At 41.4% G+C, this 8,995-nt stretch overlaps 1 protein-coding gene across 2 annotated transcripts in view; it reads left to right on the top strand.

The window, feature by feature from the left end:
- The window catches only part of LOC108790308 (ras-related protein Rab-3C), a 143,211-nt gene that overhangs the window by 1,866 nt on the left and 132,350 nt on the right, over positions 1 to 8,995 (top strand). The gene's annotated exons all lie outside the window — the stretch shown is intronic.

Genomic DNA, 8,995 nt, shown 5'->3' on the forward strand with positions numbered 1-8,995 from the left:
ACACACACACACACACACACACACACACACACCACACACACACACACACACCACACACACACACACCACACACACACAATAGGTTGGACTTGATGGACATGTGTCTTTATTCAACCTCAAATACTATGTAACTATGTCTATACTGTACACACCAATACATAGATATCTCCATTATCAGCAAATATTACAGAAAGTGCAGCATGTAATCTAGTTTTGGCATGCAGGCAAAATATGCAGTAGGAAATAACAATGGTTATATATTCATCCATAGTACACTGGATACAGTGCAAGGATTTCTCTGTAAACTATTTGAATGTATTTAGTGGTATTGATTAACCCTTTAATTGAATTGCATTTAATTGAAAACCAGAAATGCAAGAGTGAATCCTCTAATGATAATTGGATGCCTATGCTCTACAGCCTGTCTGGTTATAGTAAATACATAAGCCAAGGTTCACATTGCACCTCACATCTTTGTACTGCTTGAATGAATTCTTCTCTTTACCACGTTTTGCACTTTATATTTTATATTAATGCTTGAATGGATTCTGCTATAACAAGAAAGCCTTATATCACACCACACATCCGTCATGCTAAAGCAGGTTCTGCTATGAAGTGTATCAAGGAGTATGCTCTGTGTGTGTGTGTGTGTGTGTGTGTGTGTGTGTATATATATATATACTTTTTTCTTTTTTTTACTGTGGTAATTTTCCTTCATTGTACAACCAATACACAATTATTTATTATTGATGTTTACAGTTATATGTCCTAGGTATCGGCAATCTGACTTTAGCAAAATGAAATGTGACTGTTTGCTATTAGTTTAATATAATTTGCATTTCAGCTTTGGGCTTTGACCTGCCTTATAGGAGAAGAAACTCATTTTGAGTAATCAGTCCACCAAAACTGATATTTCAGTTTAAATGGATTCAGGACCCTTGAAAATAGGATCTCCCCCTCCTGAGTGCTTTGATCTGTTCCCCTCACAAATGGAAAAAAAGCATAGTAAGGCTTTCTGACTATAGCAAGGATTCTGCCATAATGGCCACAGCAGGTGGGGGAAGATGGGTACTTAAGTGTAAAGATCTCATAACTGGGGATATAAGGACTTGTGAGCAATTCAGACTGTATCAGTTCTTTCCAAACGCTGTAATATTGTTTTTAGTGGATCAGCTGTCCTAAACTTGGCCTAATTGATGGAGAGTAATACCTTTTCACCTTTACATATGTGAAACATGACTTGACCCATCCTTCCTATGTATAGATTGTTACATGGAGATTGTAATCTTCTGTTTCACTGGATGATTCTGCCTCCAGTCCTGAATTTAGCTAAACAGAACATGCATTACCCGAGAGATCCCACCTCCAGCATACACATTAGTCTTTTCCTATGTCATGCCCACAGACCACAGCACACACCTCACCTAGATCTTTCCCTGTATCTTACCCAGAGCACACATATTGGTCTTCTTCTGGATATTGCCCAGAGTACATACATTGATCTTTCCCTGTATCATACCCAGAGCACACACATTGGTCTTTCTCTGTATCTTACCCAGAGCACACACATTGGTCTTTCTCTGTATCTTACCCAGAGCACACACATTGGTCTTCTCCTGGATATTGCCCAGAGCACACACATTGGTCTTCTCCTGGATATTGCCCAGAGCCCACATATTGCTCTTTCCTTGTATCTTACCCAGAGCACACACATTGGTCTCCTGGATGTTACCCAGAGCACACAAATTGCTCTTTCCCTGTATTTTACAACATGCACACATATTAGTGCATATACGTTTTTCCCTGTAATTTACCTAAAGCTTGCACATTAATGTTTCCATGGATCTTACCCAGAGCACACAAATTGGTCTTTCCCAGTATCTTACCTCCAGCAAGCACATTGGTCTTTCCCCTGTATTCTGCCCACAACACACACATTGGTCTTTTCCCTGTATTCTGCCCACAATACACACATTGGTCTTTCCCCTGTATTCTGCCCACAGCACACACATTGGTCTTTCCCCTGTATTCTGCCCACAGCACACACATTGGTCTTTCCCCTGTATTCTGCCCACAGCACACACATTGGTCTTTCCCCTGTATTCTGCTCACAACACACATTGGTCTTTCCCCTGTATTCTGCTCACAACACACATTGGTCTTTCCCCTGTAGACACCTCATTTCCCAATATCCATGCCAGTGGAGAGATGGTCCTTTCACTACACAGAAGTCACTAGACAGTTTTCACACCGGCAGTGTATATTCATGTAGGGCACGTGCATTCACACCAGAAGGTCTGTTGACTTGCAACTGTACCTTCCAATTTTCTTCTGATCTGTTGCGTTGCCATCCGTTTTTCAACGATTGCTAACGGAAGGGCACATAAAAATGAATGGGTGTGAATGGGGCTAGTTTACACCGGATGCATTGCGTTACATTGCGCTGGAAAAAAGTAGTGCATGTTCTACTTTTCTTTTCAGTGCACCGTGACAACGCAACAGAACCGAGTGGTGTGAACTAGCCCCATATACGCCTATTTATTTTTCGGTGCCCATCCGTTGAAAAATGTATCGCAACGCAACAGATTGCAACACAACTGATCCAGTGTGAATGGGCCCTTAACCATCATAGACAAGTCTCCAGTGACTGTGCATTTAGCCGTAAGTGACCTGTCTTTACAGTACAGTATGTGCAGTACTGCATCCTCAGTGACCAGTCTTCAGGGTATGAGCATTCTCCCTTCTGAGATCAGTTCCCAGAGTAATAACCCCTGACTGACCAGTCCGCAGTGTGTAGACATTAACCCTTAAGTGATTAGTCCTCGGAGTACCTGCATTAACCCCTTAGTGAATCACCAAGCAAGCAGCTAGATAGCAGTTTTTATAATACTTGTTTACTATTTTACCCACTAAAGGCTTTGTAATTTTATTTTTACAATCCTTACATCTCTGCCACTAAGCTCAGCCAGATAGACCACTCTATTATTTTCTGGATCAGCTCACTGCTGACTGGACCAAGATGACAACACAATGTATTGCCTGAGCAGGCTACAGTTGGAGATGAGATGTGGGAATCTGCATTGTTGAAACAGGAAATAAGTAAGTCAATTTCCTGACTGTGCAGTTTGGCAGATGTGTGTAAATCACAAGCCTGGTAGTACAGAATTACAAATCGTTTTGGCTTCCATCGTGTGCAGTTAGCTGTTTTTGGCTGATGTTCCACTTTAACCTTGTGATGGTATGTACATTGCACACCCTATGGACTGACAAGCATCTTTTTAAGTCACTTTCCCGACAGATGATCCTGCATTCACGCAGCATTCATTAACTAGAGGCCATAACCTAAAATTGGTGGAAAAAAAATTCCAGCACAAGGTGCGAAGGGGGTTCTTCACAGTAAGATCAGTTAGGGTCTGGAACTCACTGCCACAGGCGGTGATTTCAGCAAATAATGTGGAATTGTTCAAGAAACTTTTGGACGATTTCTTAAGGGACCGTAATATACAGGGGTACGGGTACTCCTAGAATGAGATCCTAATAGGTTGGACTTGATGGACTAATGTCTTTATTCAACCTCAAATACTATGTAACTATGTAACTATGTAACTGACATATACATACATATGATACATATATTCAATACAAAAGAACTCCGACCCTTTCTATCAATCTATCTATCTGTTCATCTATCCATAGCCCATAATAACTAAGCAAAAGTGAAAGGCCGTAAACGGAAATCTGTTTGATTGGTAAAGGTTCTACACTATTCACTTAAGCATTGCATTGCTGCAATAAACCCCAAGCAGCATGTAGTTAAAAAGAACTAAAGCCAAAACCTTTTTTGTTTGTTTTGGATAGAGTGGAGAGGGATTAGAACACCTGTCCAGTATTTATTGCTGTCTGTGTCCCTGTTAAGAAGATTCATCCTCTCTATTTGTCCTGGTAAACAAAAGAGAAACAAAAGAGAAACAAAATTCCACATTTTGAGTTGCCACCAGAACAGGAATAGATGGGAAATCTTCCAATGGGCACACTAGTTCTGGTACCCGGGTGACAGCCAGGGATTTCCCTCACTTTAGATGGATTTCCTCTCACTTCCTGTTGTGGCTATTGGACAAGAAGCGAAGGAAAATCACCCCAATGGGACACCGATGATAACAAAAGAAAAGCAGTCAAGGGTTACAACCCTCCCTTTCCACTTTAAACAGCAGCCATCAGGAGAGAAGCAGAAGTTACTTTGCATTAGATGAACTGTGCTAAACTACAGAATGCTGACTCCTGATTGTGGTTTTGGATTAGCTGACATCATTTGTCTTTACAAGGTTGATAAATAAAGCTCTCTGGTATTATAATGGGCCTTATATATAAAAATGCCTGATGTAAGCAATGCCTCCATTGTCTAATCAGACAGATTCCAATACTGTCTAGTAATAATAGAAAGAAAAAGAAAGAACTTGAATTCATTTGGCTGCCGTTTTCTAAAAACAGACAGTTCTTATTTCAGACTCTCAAGTTGCTATAGGCCAGTGAGTTTATTCTGAAGAGCTGAGGCTTATTTATGAAAAGTGGAGCTAAAGTGGAGCTTATTCATGTGGGTTTCTTCTTTTGTTTTCCAGTGAAGTGTCATGAATTGCTATGGACAACAGATCCTCTGTCTCCAGGGACTGATTTTTCAATCGGTCTAAAATATAGACTGACTGTATTGCCTCATAGCAATCAATGAGCTTTCTCCCTGCACTGGAAAATTACACATGGAAAATGAAAGGAAAAAAACCTGGTTGCTGTTGTAGGAGAATAAAGACACTGCTAATTAGGGTCCACTAGGACTCTCCTCCTTCACTGTAGCTATTACACCCCCCAGGCCAGAGTCAGACAGTCTGGCAACCATGGCAAATATGTCCTCCTGTGCCTAGATTGATAAGCCTACCTGTTGTGAACTAGATATACATTTATTTAGAAGTGGAACATTTACAGTAACCCATATAAAATACACTTTGTTTCCAGGGTTGGTTTGCAAGAATGCAGCTGAGGTATTGCTTCATTGAAAGCTTACATTACAATTATCCACTCTTGACCTAGATTCATTTTTATAAACCTACAGGTGAAACTCGAATAATTAGAATACCGTGCAAAGTTCATTTATTTCACTACTGCAACTTAAAAGGTGAAACTAATATATGAGATAGACTCATTACATGCAAAGCAAGATAATTCAAGCCGTGATTTGTCATAATTGTGATGATTATGGCTTACAGCTCATGAAAACCCCAAGAACCCCAAATCCACAACTTCAAAAAAGTAGAATATTACATACAATCAATAAAACAAGGATTGCACATAGAACAATATCGGACCTATGAAAAGTACAAGCATGCATATGTACTCAGTACTTGGTTTGGGCCCCTTTTGCAGCACTTACTGCAATTACTTTTGCACAATATTCTAATTATTCGAGTTTCACCTGTACATTTAAAAATACTGTATATGCACACAATATACACACAGGAAACATTGTTTGGTTGGAATCCAGTTGTGGGAGGACACTCATACAACACTCTGCAAATTGCAGTGGTTCTCAACCTGTGTAACCTCAGGACCCACATTTGTCCTTGGTCATTAAGTCGTGACCCAAGTCATACTGCAATGGAATGCACAGCACTGCGGTACCGCGCTTTCTGGTGCAGTGGATCGAACTGTGGGTGGGAGCTGCATTTGGGGTTCCATTCAAATCAATGGCACTGCAACGTACCTCCCACACCAGAAAGCTTGGTAGATGCGATTGCATCCATATGTGCATTGCTTGTACAGCTTTCATGTGCGCCCGTAGAGGTGCCGGGAGCCAGAATGTGATGTCACTCCGGTCCAGGCACCTCTACAGGACATGTGAGGGAGCTGTAAGCAATGCACGTATGGATGGAGCTCCCTCACGGCCATAGCCTCAGCACACCCCACCCCAAGTCAACACTCGGCGCCGGGCAGTATATTTTGAATGGCTGCTCAATGCGAGAATGCACAGTGGAAGACTTTCTAGGGGAAGACTGAGGAGCCTCTCACCTAGAAAAGTGGAAGGCATGCGGCGACCCACTAGACACAGGGTCGCAACCCACTTTTGGGTCAGGGCCCACCAGTTGAGAACCAAGGCTCTAGAGGGACCTGAATACCCAGGACACCAGCACTGCAAAGCTACAGTGCCATACCTCCCAACTTTCTGAGATGAGGAAGAGGGACACCTTCCAGCACAATATATTTAGACAATGGACACGCCGCCACCTGCCACGCTCCCAGTTATGTGGACCACTAAGAATTTATATGGCATAGATGATTGTTTAAACCCGGAACTGTTGTTTTCCACCATTACTTGTCTTTATACTGACTTTTCAAAATAGCAAAGGAGATAATTAAGAGATAAGATGACAGTTTTGGTAGTAATTAGACCAAAAAGCGGGACAACTAAGAAGGAAAGAGGGAGAGAGGGATTTGGTTTGAAAAGAAGGGAATTCCCTCTAACTAAGGGACAGTTGGGAGGTATGCACTGCTAATAACAGAAGCAGAGATGGACATCCTCATAATGTGATGAGCAATTGTTTTAACAATCACTTGTCCCTGTTCTGTGCCAAACACCCATCAGAAGATTTGCTGCACCTAAACACATTCAACATCCTGATTTTCTTAGACATTGATTGAGAGAAACACATTCACTGAAATTGATTATGTCCATGATGCCCTGGAGTTACCCACTTGAAGTACTGTAATAAGAACATAAAAAACCTGGCGCACAGATCTAAGTGCAGTATAAAAGTAACTGTTTAATAAAGGTTACAAGTAATGCACTTACAGGATATTTAACAACATCTCGTCTGTCACACATCAGAAGGAAGTCCCATCTCAGCTGCTGGTCCAAGATTGTTATCAGGATAGACGGTACATGGAGAGAGCAGAGTCCAGCATAGAAAGATTCCAGAACACATGTGCTGGAAGACAGAGATCTGATCTGATCTGGAGCTGGTTCTCTTCAAGGCGGGATCACAGCTGCTTCCGGGTTGTCAGGTGTCAGATATTGCTAGGCAACGTGTTTCAGAGGTTTCAGAGGTTTCAGAGGTTCACCTCCTTTGTCAGCAGCTGTGATCCCGCCTTGAGGAGAACCAGCTACAGCAGTGCTCAGCCACTGGATCAGATCTGTGTCTTCTAGCACATGTGTTTTGGAATCTTTCTGGATTGGAGTCTGCTCTCTCCATGTGCCATCTATCCTGAAAACAATCTTGGACCAGCAGCTGAGATCTTACTTCCATCTGATGTGTGACAGGCAAGAGGTTTATAAATATCCTGTAAGTGCATTAGTTTTAATCTTTATTAAACAGTTACTTTTATACTGCACTTAGATCTGTGCGCCGGGTTTTTATGTTCTTTTTACGATGATGTAACATGGATGTTTTCCTATCCAACTAACCGGGCGGCAAGATCAGTGCATACATCTTCTCTGGATTAATCACCAATATAACTGGTCTGGAGCTCCTTTTAAGTCTTTTAATATACGGTCCATAAACAACCGATTTAGTTGTTGCAAGTTGCAAGTTGATGACTTCTGTTTTATGTTGAACCCACTTGAAGTCCACGTTTGCCCCATTATTGAAGACTGATTGCGTAGATATCCCACCGCACATCTGACTGTGTCCCTTGTAGTTTGTGGCGGGTGCTGCATTAACTAGCGGATGGAGCCGCAGAAGATACAAGTAGAGCAAGAGTTACTAACACACCATCATTCCTTTATCAAAAATGCCTTTATTGACGTTCAGTTGATCACCATGTCACAGAAATAAAACAACATTTCAGGACCATGAAGGGTGTCACCTTGCCTGATGATAGGACCCTGCGTGGTCCCCGAAATGTCACTTTATTTGTGTAATATGATCAACTACACGTCAATAAAGGTATTTGTGATGAAGAAATTATGATGTGCTGGTAACTCCTTCTCTACTAGTAATGAAGCCTGCACCCAATGAGTGTTGTTAGTCCCGAGAACATAGCGCAGGTGGATGCCAACAAATCTGGCCAAATCCAGTTACAGGATTTACACATTTGTCAAAAAAGAAAAAACAAACCAGATTTTAGGAAGACATTATACTAAACTGCTGGCTTCCTTCCCATTTACAGTAGAATCATGTTCTAATATTATATTGTGTGATATTATTCTATCTTATATTATGACATTGTGCTACAAATGTACCACACTGTCTGTCTATGACGCCATTGCAGTTCTATTTCTAGTCGTAGTTTCTTTATTTTTTGTGTCAAGCTGTCGAAGGGATCACATCAGTCGTTCACTGTAATGGAAGCACAGTAATCTCTGGTACGGCTTCCGTCTTTTTCGCTGCTCTTGCGTTCTCCACTGCCAAAGTCACTGAGCCCTATGGGAGGCTGTGTTATTAAAGCAAGATGTGTTCTGTTATCATTGGAAACAATGTGGCTAGATACAGCTGTGTGCTGCAGAGCATATTTAATTTCAAGGCTTACTATTAACCTTCCTTATTGTGTTACGCACACCAAATGGTACGTGCAGGACAGAAGGATAGAAAGTAGAGAGCACAGTGAATACATTATTTCACTACCTAAGCATATGTTCTCTAATAATAGAAGTTAGGTGTTCTTGTTTTCATATATATTTATAAAGATGCATACGCGCACCCAGGTTTAAAGAATAAAAAACGCCCTTGCTAAGACCTTTATTATATACAGGGAAGCAAGTTTTCACTTGTGCTGTGTTTAATAAGGGTCCTACCAGTTCAAACATCCCTCTTTGTCCTGATGAAGTCATCTGCTGACACTGGGCTCATGTGGCATTGTATCAAAGGAAATATTTTCAGCATCCCTATAGATGTGCCTATTCCCTAGGCTGGTCCACTATTGGCTGGCAGAAGGGACTAAGATGCAAACATACTTAAAGAGATGACAATAAAGCCGTTTTTTCTCAGTACACTGGAAACATTGAAGCCACCCT

The sequence above is a fragment of the Nanorana parkeri genome, unplaced genomic scaffold, assembly GCF_000935625.1.
Source record: "Nanorana parkeri isolate BGI_ZX_2015 unplaced genomic scaffold, ASM93562v1 scaffold463, whole genome shotgun sequence".
Taxonomy (NCBI): domain Eukaryota; kingdom Metazoa; phylum Chordata; class Amphibia; order Anura; family Dicroglossidae; genus Nanorana; species Nanorana parkeri.